Below are 12,118 nucleotides of genomic sequence, written 5' to 3'. Positions count from 1 at the left end.
GACATTTGGCTTGGGGGGCACTGTCAAGGTTAAGGTCTGCCTCTGTTTGGCAGATCTTTTACTTTGCTGAGATCTCCTCTCATTATCCACAGTTGTTATTGGAAACCTCAGGCCCAGCTCCAATTCCTTTGCTTTCAACCAATATGCTTTTTAGGGTAAATAATTTCTGTGCCCACCCACCCCTCTACCCCTTTTCTCACTCTATATAAGCAAACTCGAGTACCTCCTTGCCTAAAAAACTTCTCTTGGGGCTTCCCTCGTGGTGCAGTGGTTAAGAATCTGCCTGCCAACGCAGGGGACAAGGGTTCAAGCCCTGGTCCGGGAAAATCCCACATGCCACGGAGTAGCTAGACGCCTGTGCCACAACTACTGAGCCTGCGCTCTAGAGCCCGCGAGCCACAACTACTGTGCTCACGTGCCACAGCTACTGAAGCCCACGCACCTAGAGCCCGTGCTCCGCAACAAGAGAAGCCACCGCAATGAGAAGCCCGTGCACCACAACAAAGAGTAGCCCCCGCTCGCCGCAACTAGAGAAAGCCCACACGCAACAACGAAGACCCAACGCAGCCAAAAATAAAATAAAGAAATTAAAACAAAACAAACTTCTCTTGACCTTGGGTCCCTATCTAGATTCTGTTCTGCCTTTATCTTAACACAACCTAGTTTCCTGAAAGACTGTTTCCGTGGGTGTGGTAGACTGATTGCATTTCGGTTCTCAATTCTTCATCTCTCCCTGAAAACACACCCTTCACCATGTGACTATGCACCATCTCCATGGAGGTGAAATATTTCTCCCGCACCACTGATGTTGGGCTTGACCTTGTGACTTGCTTTGGCCAATGGAATGATACAAGCAGAGGTCTTAAATGTGCTATTACAGTTGAACTTGGTCTCTGTAGCCATGCCTTTCACCATGAGAACATCCCTCGGGTAGTTAGTTGCTGGTTTAAGGAGAGGGAAAGACACATGGAAGTGACCTGATCCCACTCACAGCTTGGAAGCCAGCCCAGCCTAGATGAGCTGAAACTTAACCTGCCCACAGGGGCACGAATGAGAAGTACATGCTTGTTGTTGTATGCCCCTCAGTTTTGGATTTGCTTGTTATGCGGCATTATTGCAACAATAGCTAACACTGACAGTGGGAAGCAGAAAGATTAGTTATTAGTGGTGCTGAAAGCAAGGTGCTTAGATAACTGATTAGCTATTTGGAAAAGAGCAATTTAGACCCATGCTTCACAGAATACACCAAAATAAATGCCAGGTGAATTAAAGTGCTAAGGACATAAAATTAAAACATAGCAAATTAGAAGAAAATTAAATACATGTCCAATCTCTGGACAGTGGAAGACTTTCTAGGGCTAAAAGCAATATAAGTGTTTTTCTAATTTTCTTTAATAGGCATATGTTACTCTTAAACTCAGACAAAAAGCAACTGAAGACTTAACAAGGGAAAGAATTACTCTTCTGGTTCCTTAAAAAAAAATTTAACCTTTATGTTATGAGATAATATGAACAAAAGAAAAAGCCAAAAAAAAAATTTTGTGGAAAATACTTGTCTCAAATTTGTCAAAAAGTTAATCTACTTAATATATAAAGACCTTAAATAAATGAGAGAACACAGACCCCCAATTAATAAAGGGATAAATGGCTAATATATACATGAAAAAATGTTAAACCTCAAAAGAATCAAGGAAATGCAAGCTAAACAATGAGATAAGATTTTCATCTATCAAAATAGCAGAGATTAAAGACAGTAATACAATTCTGAAGGCGTCTAAGAATATGGGAAGATGAGTATTTATACATTACTTCTGGAGGTATCAACTGGTACAGTTTTCTAGAAAGCAATTCCCAACATGCATCAAGGCTTTAAAAATATTCATATCCTTTGACTCAGTAATTCCTTTTTAGCCACCTGCCCAAAAGATCTGCCCCAAATATATCATTTGAAATGTACACAATGGTGACGTTGTAAACAGCCAACAGGTCCGGCAGTAAGGGAAGAGTTAAGGTTCTGCGAACATCTGTGCAGCTTTAAAATGGTGTTTATAGTTAAAACCCAATGTATTGCATGATCCTGGACCAGAAAAAGGACGCTGGGGGACAACTGGTAACATTTGAGTAAAGACGGTAAAGGGATTTTTAGAATTGTATCAATGTTAATTTCCTGGTTTTGATACTAACACTGTAGTTAAAAGTAAGAAGTGAACATTTGGGGAAGCTAGGTGTCAGGTGTATGGGACCTCCTTGTACTTTTTTGCAAGTATTTTGTAAGCCTGAAATGACTTCAGAATAAAAAGTTAAAAAAAAAACAAAACAGAATACACACATATAGAACAGTGTTCATATGTCGATAAACATTGTTTTTAAAAAACAATACAGGGGACTTCCCTGGTGGTCCAGTGGTTAAGACTCTGCGCTTCCACTGCAGGGCGCATGGGTTCAATCCCAGGTGTGTGTGAGGGGAGGAGATCCCGCAAGACAGCGAGGCCAATAATTAATTAATTAATTAATTAATTAATGCTTGACATAGTGCCTGGTACAACTAAGCATTCAATAAATTAAAAAAAATACAGGTGTGGCAGGTCCTGTTGGATGATTAATACCCATTCTCCAACTCTCCCTTTTTTCCTTGCTAACCCCTGTTTTGCCTATGAACAGTCATAGCTTCCAAGTGAGCCCCTCCCCAGCCCTGGTGGGTGGATCCTGATTGGTCCAAGCCAACTGGCGCTCTCATTGCCCTGCCAAATGATTGGTTAGACCGAGGAATATGACGCAATTCTTGACATCAGATAATAATAGCAAATATTTTTAGAGCACAAATCATGTGCCAAGCATTGTTCTAAGTGCTTTACACAGATTGTCAGTTCTCATGACAACCTTATGAATCAAACACGGGTATAATTCCCATTGGCAAAGAACACCAAGGCACCAAGAGATCAAGTCAGTTGCTCCAGGTCACACGGTGATTTGCTCCAGGTTGAGATGGGGAGGGAAATAGGTTGGAGGCCTTCTAAATAGGCCTTTCCTAGTTGTCTAAACGGGATATAGGGACTTCCCTGGTGGCGCAGTGGTTAAGAATCTGCCAGCCAATGCAGGAGACACGGGTTCAAGCCCTGGTCCGGGAAGATCCCACATGCCGCGGAACAACTAAGCCCATGTGCCACAACTACTGAGCCCGTGCACCACAACTACTGAAGCCCGCATGCCACAACTACTGAGTCTGCGTGGCTAGAGCCCTTGCTCTGCAACAAGAGAAGCCACCGCAATGAGAAGCCCGCACACCACAACGAAGAGTAGTCCCCGCTCACCGCAACTAGAGAAAAGCCTGCGCACAGCAACGAAGACCCAACGCAGCCAAAAATAAATAAATAAATAAATTTCTTTTTTAAAAAAACAAACAAAAAAACGGGATATACAGGGCTATGCTCTTTTCGTGCTCCAGGGTGCTGTCATTTGCCTGTGATGCCTGGAACTATGGCAGGCATTTTAGGACTGTGAGTAAGCAGCCTAAGAGGCTATTCCAACAGCTGAAGATGGCAGAGCAAAAGTGGGGATGGAACTAGTGTCCTTGAAGACATAACTGAGCCCCTAACTTAACCAGTCTGGATTGGCCCCTGGACTTCTTGTTATGTGAGAGAAAAATTGTCCTTATTGTTCAAGCCACTTTTAGTTGGGTTTTTTGATACTTGCAGCCAAAAGCACCCAAACTAGTACTGTGGGTAAATTTTACATTTTAATCTAAAGTGGGAGGAAAAGCAGTATAAATTTTGTGTAATTGATATGACTGCTATAAGCAAAAATGCATAAAAATATCTAAAATGCTATCAGTGATGATCTTCAATTGATGGGTTCATGTGGTATCACTTGTTTTATTTTTTTTATACTTTAAAAATATGTTCTGGGGACTTCCCTGGTGGCGCAGTGGTTAAGAATCCACCTGCTAAAAAAAAAAAAAAGAATCCACCTGCCAATGCAGGGGACACGGGTTCAATCCCTGGTCTGGGAAGATCCCACCTGCCGCAGAGCAACTAAGCCCGTGCACCACAACTGCTGAGCCCACGTGCGGCAACTACTGAAGCCCCTGTGCTCTAGGGACTGCATGTCGCAACTACTGAGCCCGCGTGCTGCAACTACTGACGCCCGCACGCCTAGAGCCCGTGCTCCGCAACAAGAGAAGCCACTGCAATGAGAAGCCCGCGTGCCTCAATGAAGAGCAGCCCCCACTTGCCGCAACTAGAGAAAGCCCACGTGCAGCAACGAAGACCCAACTCAGCCAAAAATAAATAAAACTTAAAAAAAAACCACATTTGTATAAAAAGATATTTTCTGACCGTCTATGATGAGAAGGTAATACTATTTTAATTTTAAAAGTATTATTTTATTAAAACAAAGAAAGTGTCCTCCTTGCTGCCTCTACTTTCACTTCCCATCTATTCTCAGGCCACCCCACTGAGCCTCTGCCCTCACCATTCCATCCGAATTTGGCTCTGACCCCTTGAACCTCAAACGCATTTGTCAATGTTCAGTCCTTGTCACTTAACCTCCGGGCAGAGCCTTCTTTCTTCTTCGCCTTCCCTGTGACAGTGTCTTCTGGTTCTCTTCTCGCATCCCTAGATGCTTCCCCCTCTGCTGCTGTCCCTCACATTCACTGCTTCCCCTGACTTCAGCAATCACTTGATATCACTCATTACTCCCAAAGAGAAATGTCCACCCCAGCTTCCCCCTGGAGTTCCAAACCTAAATGCCCATCCTCTTTCTGGTCATCTCCAAGGGTGGTGGGGCAGGTGTAGGGGGTGAGGGGCTTAGACTCTTCTCTGCAAAAAGGACTGATAGTTTGCACCGAGCTATTTACTAAGGATTAACCACAATTACCCAAGTAAAGGACATAGTGCCAAGTTCATCACGGGTACTTACTAAATGTTCACTGATGTTATTGTACCATGTATCATTCTTGCAACTTCAAGGTCTGGTCCTCGTGAGTGCTCAGCCATCACCCAAATTTGGGCACTTGAGTCCCAACACGTGGTCCATCGTGGGCACCTCCAGCCCCTGTCCACCTTACTTAGGTTATCAGACAAAGGCTTTGGAAGCCCAGCTCTGAATTGTGTCTGCCCCCTGCTCAAAGCCAGTATCTGCAGCATTAAATTCACATGGCTTGGTTTAGCAATATGGTCTCAACCCAGTTTTCTAGTGTTTTGTGCTCCCACCTCTCCCTTCCATGTCCCCAGCTTTCAGTCAGCCTGCAGTGGTCACTGTCCTGTGCTTTTGCCCCCTTACACCTGCCTTACCACACCTGGAGAAGTCTTTTAAGGCTCACTTCTCAAGATGCCTTCCACCCCAGCACACATGATCTAAGACACTCCAGGAGTAACTGTAACTAATTAAGGCCCAGGTTCTCAGTCTGGGGAATTTTGCAGGCTCTCCCAGGGGGAGGAAGGAAGGAGGGTAAAGTTCAGGACCAGGGAGACTGATATGCCCCTACCTTTAAGTAACAGTTCCTTTAAAGCTAAAAGTAAATGCAACGTCCTCTTTGAAGCCCCTCTGATCACCACAACTCTTTGCAATGCCTGGTCACTAATCTACCTCCAGACTCTGGAAAAATGCCTGCCACCTAGTAGTCGAAATGAATGGGGAGGTGCGTGCGGGCGGCCGCTGGTTACCTGCGTTGCGCCATCTCCACATCCTCGGGCCGGTCTTCGCGGCCGCTGGGCTCCGCGTTCGCGCAAGGTCGCGGCTGGGCGGGAGCGATGCTGCCCGGCCCGCTTGGGCCTTGAGGCGGGAGCGGCGAACCGACCCATTAGCTTGCCGACCGCGCCGAGCCCGCAGCCATGTCCGGGGGGGGGGGTCTCCTTCGGGAGCAGCACGCTGGGCTCCTCCACCGTGGCCGCCAGCGGGAGCGGCAGGGGCGGCGGTTTCTCCTTCGGGACCGCGGCGTCTAGCCCTTCTGTGGGGCTCAGCTTTGGGACTCTGGGGAGCACGGCGACTCCAGTGACAACATCTGCTCCTTCTGGTGGTTTTGGAACCGGGCTCTTTGGATCTAAACCTGCCACTGGGTTCACTCTAGGAGGAACGAACACAGGCCCGCCGGCCACCACGTCTGCGTCCACGGCAGGCTTCAGCTTAGGCTTCAGCAAACCCGCGGCGTCCGCCACACCGTTTGCGCTGCCCATCACGTCTGCCTCGGCTGGCGGTCTCACGCTCTCGTCTGCTCTGACGTCGACTCCTGCAGGACTTGGACAGAATGCTTTAGGTCTGTCTCTGGGAACTGCAGCAGCTACTTCATCTGCAGGCAACGAAGGCCTTGGAGGGTTAGAGTTTAGCAGCTCATCGGATAAAAAGAGTGATAAAACAGGAACAAGACCAGAGGATAGTAAAGCACTGAAGGACGAGACTCTGCCTGCCGTCATCTGCCAGGACGTGGACAGCCTGCAGAAATTTGTGAAGGAACAAAAACAAGTTCAAGAAGAAATTAGTAGAATGTCTTCAAAAGCGATGCTTAAAGTGCAGGAAGATATTAAAGCTCTGAAGCAGCTTCTGTCGCTGGCTGCCAGTGGGCTGCAGAGGAACACTCTCAGTATTGACAAACTGAAAATAGAAACTGCTCAGGAGTTAAAAAATGCTGAAATAGCTTTAAGAACCCAGAAAACACCACCTGGACTCCAACATGAAAATACAGCTCCTGCTGACTACTTCAGAATCCTGGTTCAGCAGTTTGAGGTGCAGCTCCAGCAGTACAGACAACAGATTGAAGAACTGGAAAACCATCTTGCCACCCAAGCGAACAATTCACATATCACCCCTCAAGATTTGTCAATGGCTATGCAGAAAATTTATCAAACATTTGTAGCTTTAGCTGCACAACTTCAGTCTATTCATGAAAATGTGAAGGTGCTCAAAGAACAGTACCTTGGCTACAGGAAAATGTTCTTGGGAGACGCTGTGGATGTGTTTGAAGCCAGGCGAGCAGAAGTCAAGAAGTGGCAGAATGCGCCCAGAGTCACTACTGGACCCACCCCTTTCAGCAACATGCCAAACGCAGCAGCCGTTGCCATGGCTGCAACACTTACACAGCAGCAACAGCCTGCTACAGGGCCACAGCCATCTCTGGGAGTTAGTTTTGGAGCGCCATTCGGCTCAGGTATTGGCACTGGCTTGCAGTCAAGTGGCCTAGGTTCTTCAAACCTTGGAGGCTTTGGAGCTAGCTCTGGTTTTGGATGCAGCACCACAGGGGACTCCACATTTGGATTTGGAACAACAAATAAACCCTCAGGAAGTCTTAGTGCAGGCTTTGGCAGCTCAAGTACATCTGGGTTTAACTTCAGCAACCCTGGCATCACGGCATCAGCTGGTTTGACATTTGGGGTGTCCAATCCTGCCTCTGCAGGTTTTGGAACAGGAGGACAACTCCTTCAGTTGAAGAAACCTCCAGCTGGAAACAAAAGAGGAAAAAGATAAACATATGGGTTGATGTGTTGAGAGAATCCGTAGCAGCATCGTTCATTCTCTGAGTCTATTTTTCTAAAGTTGATGCAGTAACTAAATTGCATCCCAGGAGATTTACGAAGTTTTGATAGTTTTTCCTTACTTCTGAAATTTGAACTCTGTTCTTGTTTGCCATGCTAAACAACTTTTCTCTTGTGTATTTGAAACCTAGTTGTGTATTTTTCATTATTTTGATTCTCAGTGTAAGAAATATTACATCGCTGATTGGTAAATCCTACTACTATTTAACCTAGTGTTTTAGCAATGTTTTTGTTGATAAGGTTTACATTACGTGAATACATGCACATTTGTTTCTTATATAGGTGGTATGAACTCTAGGGCCTGTACCAGAATCACTTTGTTCCTTGATAAAAGGCCTTTTGAACTACACTGCAGGGCATCTTGTGAATATGTATGTAAAATATATACAGGATAATACACACAACTGTGTGTGCATATAGAATATATATTTACAGACCTACAACTTTTGCCTCAGACTGTTCCCCTTTTCTAAGGGTATTCCATTTTTCACCTTTTATGCTTCAAATCCTCAGTGCTTGTAGAACAAGGAGCTAAAGGTACCAAGTCATTGTAGGTATTTGCTTAAAGACTTAGTGAAATGGTTACTGGTGTAAATATTGACCAACTCAACTTCATTGCCCCCAGTCTTGCCCGTTTTTGTTGCCATGTTAATCTTAGCAGCTACTCCAGATGAGGGCTGCTGAGACTCATCAAACCGATTTCAACAACTTTATTATCCTATGTATCCTCATATCTGAGATGAACCTTCAAGAGCATATTTGAACTCCAGACTGGTGTTCTGGGGGCAAAGAGCTATTAAGCCAAATTGATTCTATGCAGGTGAAGGATGACTATTATTTCAGTGGAAACTTTTCTCGCTGTTCCAATAGAGAGTTCTTTCTTACAGGGCTATTGATGTTGACACCAAATGGAGTCGCTTATCAGCCTCTTCTATGTCTTAAGTAAGTGCTTAATTTGGAATAAAGCAACAGTATATTTTAAGAAAAAAAGTATTCTTTGTAGCAACAGTAAACTATCCCCCGTTTTAACAGTGAACAGAGAGCTCCAGGTAATAAGATATATAGACATGTCAGGTTGCATCTGTGTGTCATTTGTGTTAGTATTAGTGACAGAGAGTGGGTGAAAAAGAGAGCCCTTGGAAAGAGAACTGCCTTAGCCATGATTTCAGACAGAAACCGTTAGGTAGACCTATTTTATCTTTCAAGTGCAGTTTTCAGATGGGATGTGAACGTGGAATTTCATTGAAAATAGTTTAATTTTTTTATATAGAAGGTTTTGTACATAATGTGCATCAAGTGAATATTTTCAGAATCATTTTCACGAAGGCACCTTTTTTTCTAAAATAGGTATTACATATACACACACACACACACACACACACACACACATATATTTTAGTATAACGTTAGTTGGGTTTGATTATAAAAGTGTTGTCAAATCTGTTTTATTTATATGCATATAGTGATGATTGGCTTTTGGAATTGAAATTTTTGCGCCTTGATGCATTAAAATAAGGAAAATGCTTTGTTTCTGAGCATGAAAGTTGTTTTTATTTTTGCATACTTCCCTAATACTGCGGTCCCCAGATCCAGGTTTTGGGGAAGGGTAGGAAAACATGTGGTTTTGTGTTTTGAATTACTGTCAGAATTAAATACACAATTACAACAAACTTTTTTTAAAAAGGACATTGCATTGTGCTGCAAAAATCTGGATATTTACATTTCTTGTGTTTTTTTCTTTATATATTTTACATTTTAATATGTTGACCATTGGGAATTTGTAACAGATCAATTTGTGACAGGAGTTTAAATGTGTCGTCACTGTGTCCATTGTCTCCACTTTGTCCAGAGCCTGTCATTATGTAAACAATAAAATTTACTGTGTCAGTTGCTTTGAATCTTAAAAAAAAAAAAAAAAAAAAAAAAAAAAGAAATGAATGGTTTGAAATGTTACCCTCACTACTTTCCACTTTGAATTAGGAGGAGTTGAGCTGGGGGAGCCACTGTGGCCTCCGAGCAGGCAGAAACGGTGCCCTGTGCTTCCTGGTGTGCCCGTCACCCCAGCACCTAGCGCCGACCCATTACAGAGGCATAAGTGTTTGCTCGGTGCGGGGCAAGGAAGAAGAACGGAACTAGCGTGTATGATTGTCTGTTACGCCCTAGGCATGCACCAAGCCCTCGCATGTGTTATTTCATCGTCCTAAGATAATGGTGTCCTTACATTAATATGAACACACTGGCTCAGAGAGGCTGTGACTACCCCACACAGAGCTAGTAAATGACAGAGCCAGGTCCAGTCCTGGTTTTATCTGACCCGAGTCCAGGCTCTTTCCACTGAAACTGTTTTGCCAGCTGGGGTAGGGAGTGGAGTAGGGAGTGGGGTAGGAAGTGGTTCGGTCAGAGTGGTAACCAGAGGAGAACTTTATGGAAGGACTACTCTACAGGTGATGGGCAGGGGATAGGAAACACAAGGGACAGAGCAGTTCTCCAGGGCTAGGGACAGTGGGACTGTGTCACCACCTCTAGGTCCTGACAGGTGCGGGGAGTGAGCAGTTATGGAACTTGGAGGGACAGAGTTTCGAGGACAGGGCCACCTGACTGCAGTTGTGACCTCTGACCTCTGGTTGTGGGATGACCCTTTGGGCGGGAGAAGAACAAATACCCCAGCCCCACTGGCTCCTGGCCGACCCTCTCCTGTGGGGCTCTCCATTGGCCAAACCCAGCTGAAGCTGGAGGACAAAGGGCCCCCTGCTGTGTCCACCCAGGCCAGCCCTGAGCACAGTGGAGAAGGGTGGAGATGGGTTTGGGGACAAATGGAAGGTAGGCAGCCAAATGAGGCCAAAGAAGATATGTGGGTTTGGGGGCGTATTGACCCTTCAGAGGTGAAGGCCGGATACCACTTTTCACCCACTCACTGAGACAGCTCCTAACCGGCCTCCCTGCTCCCATGCTCCACCCCTCAACCCATTCTCCACTCAGAACCAGAGGGTTTTCTTAAAATACAGCCCAAATCATGTCCCTCCCCTATTCAAAACGATTCAATGGCTTCCCTATAAGGTAAAATCCCAAATCCTTAACAAGACCCAGGAGGTCCTGCAGATCTGGCCCTGCCCACCTCCCCCGTCTCCTCTTAGGCCATGCCCAGTGCTCACCACTCTCCAGGCACACGAGTCTCCTGGAAAGTTCTGGAACACCCCAAGCTCTTTCAGCTTTCGAGTAGCCTCCACCGCCTTCACATAGCTTGTTCACTCAGGGAATAATAACAGCATGCCTGTCACTGCACACACACACACACACACACACACACACACACACACACACCATACACCTATACCCACACACTATATACACATATACCCCTACACACACACCATTCATACATATACCCACATATCACATACACACGTATACCATAAACACACCCATATGATACATGTACATATATACACATATACACACATTCACATACATACCATCCATGTACACTCCCAAACACACACATACATACCATACACACATCCATATCATACACACTCATACATACACACACCATACACACACACTATACACAATTACACACAGTATATGCACACATACCACACACACACCATATATACACCCATACCACACACACACACACACACACACACACACACACACACACACACACAGCCTGTGTGACTCAGGCTGCTCTTCGATGCCAGCTTCTCAGAGCAGCTGCCTTGGCCTCTCCAATCTAAGCGGGGTCCCCGTGTGCTGTTCTCTTGGGTGCTGAGTCCATTGTCCTTCAGTGCAGGTATTATTGTTTGTAACAATACATTTACTTGTGAGGTTAGTGACTAATGTCTATCTTCCCGACTGGTCTGCAAGCTCCAGGCGGGCAGGGGCTGTGCTTATTTCATCCACTCCTGTCTCCCTGTTGTTTAGCACAGCACCTGACACATAGTCTGCCCCTCAGAAATACCTGCTAAATTAGTATTAAAGGGTTGGGTTGAGTCCTGGCTCTGCCATTCCTAACTGTGAGCCCATCAGATGACATTTCACTGTTCTGAGCTCAGTTTCTTCTTAAATTAACTTTTTATTATGGAGAATGTAAAACATGTGAAGAAAGAGGAGAAAAGAGAAGGAGCTCTCATGTCCCCATTTTCTAGCTTCAACACTGGTCAACTTGTGGCTTTGGTTGCATTATCTGTAGACAAGGGAGATTAAAGTGATTTTAAGACTTTTTTGACCGTGACTCACAGTTAAGAAAGACATTTTTTTTTTTTACATGGAGACCCATACACAATACATATATAAATAAAACTGAAACAAAGTTACACAGAACAATAGCAATGCTTATATTCTCATTTTTTTCTAGTCTTTTTTTGAATGTAGGTATCACCCACTTAATTGATGTTACTAATGGGTCATGACCAGCAGCATGAAAAACGCTGCGCTGAATGATCTTCCACCTAGAAAATTGTTAAGGGTCCCCCTTTCCTTGCCAAGGGATGATAGCCAGATCCTGCCCCCTAGTGGTCATGTTTGGAAACTGATCGTGTCTTCCTAGAGGTCAATTGTTGACTGGGGAATAAATTCTTTCCAGGAAA

The 12,118-nt window shown here is 44.9% G+C and overlaps 2 protein-coding genes and 1 pseudogene across 3 annotated transcripts in view; 2 read left to right on the top strand and 1 right to left on the bottom strand.

Annotated features, from left to right (window-relative positions):
- LOC309662885 (putative hydrolase PNKD) overlaps nt 1-12,118 on the bottom strand; it is a 751,075-nt gene that overhangs the window by 20,978 nt on the left and 717,979 nt on the right. The gene's annotated exons all lie outside the window — the stretch shown is intronic.
- Nucleotides 1-12,118, top strand: part of LOC309662890 (cyclin-Y-like protein 1) — a 187,288-nt gene that overhangs the window by 52,632 nt on the left and 122,538 nt on the right. The window lies entirely within an intron of this gene.
- On the top strand, nt 5,476-9,424 carry LOC309662940 (nucleoporin p58/p45 pseudogene; annotated as a pseudogene). Its single transcript has one exon. The product of its transcript is annotated as a nucleoporin p58/p45 pseudogene (transcript).

The sequence above is a fragment of the Balaenoptera physalus genome, assembly GCF_965194825.1.
Source record: "Balaenoptera physalus genome assembly, chromosome: 6".
NCBI classification, from domain to species: domain Eukaryota; kingdom Metazoa; phylum Chordata; class Mammalia; order Artiodactyla; family Balaenopteridae; genus Balaenoptera; species Balaenoptera physalus.
Note: the sequence above shows the minus strand (reverse complement) of the source record. Positions and strands in the feature narration are given on the sequence as shown.